Source organism: Leuresthes tenuis, unplaced genomic scaffold (assembly GCF_036924035.1).
Source record: "Leuresthes tenuis unplaced genomic scaffold, fLeuTen1.0.hap1 SCAF_5, whole genome shotgun sequence".
Taxonomy (NCBI): domain Eukaryota; kingdom Metazoa; phylum Chordata; class Actinopteri; order Atheriniformes; family Atherinopsidae; genus Leuresthes; species Leuresthes tenuis.
In genome coordinates, this window is record NW_027325359.1 from 580,523 (window position 1) to 586,768 (window position 6,246).

Here is a 6,246-nt window from a genome sequence, read left to right on the forward strand (position 1 = left end):
AATATGCCTAAAAATCTGGTTTTGAGCTCGATTTAGTCAGTTTACGGCATCAGTTCAGTGCCACCAGGTCACAGACGTCACTGGAAAGCACGGCAGAGTGAAAGCTAACCAACCCGAGAGCAGCATCTCAACATGAAGCAGTTAGACACTGTTCCTCTTTCACTGCGAGTGAAGCTGAGGAGGCTAAATCCTGTCCAGGCAGCACGAGTCGCTCCTTTCTCACATGGACACAAATCATACTTAGTCAGAGAGCTTTCCCACAGGATACAGAAGAAGCTGTTGTGCTTCCAACCCTCCCCCCTTCCTTCTCTGCATCTCCCTCCTTTTCAGCACATGGAAACAATACAACTGGATCTAAACTGTTCATTCTCCTTCCTACTTTGTGGTGAAAGAGGCTGAGTTTGGTGTGATTAATAATCTCACATACTATCACTTCCAGTTTCAGAAGGAAAGGTCTCACAGTTTACAGCTTTACTCCTACTTCTGTCCTTTTTCCACTACGAGAACAATTCCCGATCAATGTAAACACATGAGATGATGAAGTAAGGCCTGGCTGTAAGATCAGCTTCCCTCCAACAAACAGCAAGAGTTTACAGCCCAAATCTTTAAGAGATTTGCAGGAATGTAGCTTTATTAAGGTTCATATCTGAGCAACAACATGTGGGCTTTAAGCTGTCTGAGCTGCTCTGTGATGAATGTGAAACTGATGTCTGCTGGATGCCAAATTACTGCTTCAGACGGTTTTATCAGAACAATTTATCACAGATATATTGGTGATATCCAGACGAGACGGTTTCCGAACCGATTAGCTTCAATGTGGAAACGAATTAGAAGCCTGAGTGATGATTATCTTCGTTTTTGGCTGTGAATAATGTGATATCTCTGGAAATTTAAATGTTCTACAACCCCAGAAGCAAAAGTCAAATTAAAAAGGGGTTATTTTCATGCAAAAATACATCTTTTTACCAAACAGAAATGATTTAAATGAAAAATAGTTTGTTTTCAGTCACAGTGTCACAGCTGCTTGGATGATGATGAAGTCAGGCTGCTGAGGGTCAAAAGAGAATTAAATGGATTATCTTATCAATTTTAAGCTTTTTTAAAACTGTGTTCCAGCCAACTCTTTGGGTTCAACATCTTTGGGTCATCTTTTCAGATTTTACGACAATTATCACGTCCAAAAGAGATAAAATCTGAAAATAATCATGAAAAATTATTTCTTATATTCTGTTTTTGGCAAATATATCCCACTGATGCTAAGTCAACTGAAACAAACCCATAAATATGTCAGAACTATGCATCTATATCACACACCGGTCTACTTTAAACACATTATTATAATCTTTTTTGACCGTTTTACCACAGCTCTGGGCCATAAACTACTAATTAGTTCCTGTAACATCTCACAGAGCTGCAAAGGGGCGGAGCAAAGATCTCCTCTTAAACGATGCTAATATGCAAAGCTGTGAGCTGCTCTTGGTTGCGTTGGCTCTGTTGTTGGTCCTTTAGTTTTGCTCTGCTGTGTGGAGGCAGACATCAAACTGGACACCTGCTCTGTGATGATGAAAACTAAGCTAATAAGCTAATTTCAGCGCTGCTCACTTAGCTTCTTCAACTGGACACCTGTTCTGTGATGATGAAAAATAAGCTAATAAGCTAATTTCAGCGCTGCTCACTTAGCTTTTTCAACTGGACACCTGCTCTGTGATGATGAAAACTAAGCTAATGAGCTAATTTCAGCGCTGCTCACTTAGCTTCTTCATCTGGACACCTGCTCTGTGATGATGAAAACTAAGCTAATAAGCTAATTTCAGCGCTGCTCACTTAGCTTCTTCAACTGGACACCTGCTCTGTGATGATGAAAACTAAGCTAATAAGCTAATTTCAGCGCTGCTCACTTAGCTTCTTCAACTGGACACCTGCTCTGTGATGATGAAAACTAAGCTAATAAGCTAATTTCAGCGCTGCTCACTTAGCTTCTTCAACTGGACACCTGCTCTGTGATGATGAAAACTAAGCTAATAAGCTAATTTCAGCGCTGCTCACTTAGCTTCTTCAACTGGACACCTGCTCTGTGATGATGAAAACTAAGCTATTAAGCTAATTTCAGCACTGCTCACTTAGCTTCTTCAACTGGACACCTGCTCTGCGATGATGAAAACTAAGCTAATAAGCTAATTTCAGCGCTGCTCACTTAGCTTCTTCAACTGGACACCTGCTCTGTGATGATGAAAAATAAGCTAATAAGCTAATTTCAGCGCTGCTCACTTAGCTTCTTCAACTGGACACCTGCTCTGTGATGATGAAAACTAAGCTAATAAGCTAATTTCAGCGCTGCTCACATAGCTTCTTCAACTGGACACCTGCTCTGTGATGATGAAAACTAAGCTAATAAGCTAATTTCAGCGCTGCTCACTTAGCTTCTTCAACTGGACACCTGTTCTGTGATGATGAAAAATAAGCTAATAAGCTAATTTCAGCGCTGCTCACTTAGCTTTTTCAACTGGACACCTGCTCTGTGATGATGAAAACTAAGCTAATGAGCTAATTTCAGCGCTGCTCACTTAGCTTCTTCATCTGGACACCTGCTCTGTGATGATGAAAACTAAGCTAATAAGCTAATTTCAGCGCTGCTCACTTAGCTTCTTCAACTGGACACCTGCTCTGTGATGATGAAAACTAAGCTAATAAGCTAATTTCAGCGCTGCTCACTTAGCTTCTTCAACTGGACACCTGCTCTGTGATGATGAAAACTAAGCTAATAAGCTAATTTCAGCGCTGCTCACTTAGCTTCTTCAACTGGACACCTGCTCTGTGATGATGAAAACTAAGCTAATAAGCTAATTTCAGCGCTGCTCACTTAGCTTCTTCAACTGGACACCTGCTCTGTGATGATGAAAACTAAGCTATTAAGCTAATTTCAGCACTGCTCACTTAGCTTCTTCAACTGGACACCTGCTCTGCGATGATGAAAACTAAGCTAATAAGCTAATTTCAGCGCTGCTCACTTAGCTTCTTCAACTGGACACCTGCTCTGTGATGATGAAAAATAAGCTAATAAGCTAATTTCAGCGCTGCTCACTTAGCTTCTTCAACTGGACACCTGCTCTGTGATGATGAAAACTAAGCTAATAAGCTAATTTCAGCGCTGCTCACATAGCTTCTTCAACTGGACACCTGCTCTGTGATGATGAAAACTAAGCTAATAAGCTAATTTCAGCGCTGCTCACTTAGCTTCTTCAACTGGACACCTGCTCTGTGATGATGAAAAATAAGCTAATAAGCTAATTTCAGCGCTGCTCACTTAGCTTCTTCAACTGGACACCTGCTCTGTGATGATGAAAACTAAGCTAATAAGCTAATTTCAGCGCTGCTCACTTAGCTTCTTCAACTGGACACCTGCTCTGTGATGATGAAAAATAAGCTAATAAGCTAATTTCAGCGCTGCTCACTTAGCTTCTTCAACTGGACACCTGCTCTGTGATGATGAAAACTAAGCTAAAAGCTAATTTCAGCGCTGCTCACTTAGCTTCTTCAACTGGACACCTGCTCTGTGATGATGAAAACTAAGCTAATAAGCTAATTTCAGCGCTGCTCACTTAGCTTCTTCAACTGGACACCTGCTCTGTGATGATGAAAAATAAGCTAATAAGCTAATTTCAGCGCTGCTCACTTAGCTTCTTCAACTGGACACCTGCTCTGTGATGATGAAAACTAAGCTAATAAGCTAATTTCGGCGCTGCTCACTTAGCTTCTTCGACTTTGTCCTCTTTTGAATCTGGTTAACTGTCGGTTCCTTCAGGCTCAAACAGTTTTTGATCAAATACAAGTGTGTTATCTCCAGAGTTTATGCCTTATCAGCCTTTTAAAGGACGAAACGTCTGTCTGTCTGCGTTGAAAAAGTGCTGCTGACGGTCAGACCAACACCAAGATGTGAGACAACCTTTATTCTTGGGCCCCTTTTTTACACAGGACAAAAAACATAGTAATATATGCTAAGAACTGGCTTTATGACAGTGTTTAACCGCCATTTAGTCCAAGGTCTTTACTGGCCCTGGCTCGGCATTAATGGGAAAATGGCTCTAATTTTAACTGAGAATGCTGTTGTTTCACCTTACTTATGAACTACTCCTTTAAGATGCTCTTTACACAAGGATTTTTCAGGTAAACATCTTTTAATTTGACCGAGTTTCATCTGTGAGAGGATCCCAAGTTGCTTTCTTTCAGTAAAAAAGCAGTAAAAATAGGATGAAACAGGACAAGAGGAGAAACATCTGGAGCAGTTTGGTGACAATAATGGTAGAATATGGCAACTAACAAAGTCAGAGCAGCTAAAGCAGTGGGTTAAACATTAATTCAGTTGCAGAAGGCTTCCTGTGCTTTGAGATTACTCATCCCAGGATCACCATGACCTGTCTGCACATGCTTCAGCCTTGAGTAACACTTGGTGAAGCTCAGCTTGTGCTTCCACATCTCAAGACGAAGGACAAACTTAAGCTAGTGCCTCCCATTTCCTTCTCACAACCTCAGAAAATGATATTATATATCTATAACATCACCAGGCTGTGCTGTTGGGAAGCTAAAAGCGCTCATAAAATAATTTTAAAAGAATTTACTAAGAGAATTGTCATTTTTTTCACGTCATTTAACCAGTTTCAGCAGAAAAACAGCTGATCAGACGGCTATGAAAGCCATTTCCTTCTCTGCAAAGCAAAACAACCTCAGAAAATGATATTATATATCTATAACATCACCAGGCGGTGCTGTTGGGGAAGCTAAAAGCTCTCATAAAATAATTTTAAAAGAATTTACTAAGAGAATTGTCATTTTTTTCATGTCATTTAACCAGTTTCAGCAGAAAAACAGCTGATCAGATGGCTATGAAAGCCATTTCCTTCTCTGAACACAGCAAAACAACCTCAGAAAATGATATTATACATCTATAACATCACCAGGCATGCTGTTGGGGAAGCTAAAAGCGCTCATAAAATAATTTTAAAAGAATTTACTAAGAGAATTGCAATTTTTTTCATGTCATTTAACCAGTTTCAGCAGAAAAACAGCTGATCAGACGGCTATGAAAGCCATTTCCTTCTCTGCAAAGCAAAACAACCTCAGAAAATGATATTATACATCTATAACATCACCAGGCTGTGCTGTTGGGAAGCTAAAAGCTCTCATAAAATAATTTTAAAAGAATTTACTAAGAGAATTGTCATTTTTTTCATGTCATTTAACCAGTTTCAGCAGAAAAACAGCTGATCAGATGGCTATGAAAGCCATTTCCTTCTCTGAACACAGCAAAACAACCTCAGAAAATTATATTATACATCTATAACATCACCAGGCTGTGCTGTTGGGGAAGCTAAAAGCTCTCATAAAATAATTTTAAAAGAATTTACTAAGAGAATTGTCATTTTTTTCATGTCATTTAACCAGTTTCAGCAGAAAAACAGCTGATCAGACGGCTATGAAAGCCATTTCCTTCTCTGCAAAGCAAAACAACCTCAGAAAATGATATTATATATCTATAACATCACCAGGCGGTGCTGTTGGGGAAGCTAAAAGCTCTCATAAAATAATTTTAAAAGAATTTACTAAGAGAATTGTCATTTTTTTCATGTCATTTAACCAGTTTCAGCAGAAAAACAGCTGATCAGACGGCTATGAAAGCCATTTCCTTCTCTGCAAAGCAAAACAACCTCAGAAAATGATATTATATATCTGTAACATCACCAGGCGGTGCTGTTGGGGAAGCTAAAAGCGCTCATAAAATAATTTTAAAAGAATTTACTAAGAGAATTGTCATTTTTTTCATGTCATTTAACCAGTTTCAGCAGAAAAACAGCTGATCAGACGGCTATGAAAGCCATTTCCTTCTCTGCAAAGCAAAACAACCTCAGAAAATGATATTATACATCTATAACATCACCAGGCTGTGCTGTTGGGGAAGCTAAAAGCTCTCATAAAAGAATTTACTAAGAGAATTGTCATTTTTTTCATGTCATTTAACCAGTTTCAGCAGAAAAACAGCTGATCAGACGGCTATGAAAGCCATTTCCTTCTCTGCAAAGCAAAACAACCTCAGAAAATGATATTATACATCTATAACATCACCAGTCGATGCTGTTGGGGAAGCTAAAAGCGCTCATAAAATAATTTTAAAAGAATTTACTAAGAGAATTGTCATTTTTGTTCATGTCATTTAACCAGTTTCAGCAGAAAAACAGCTGATCAGACGGCTAT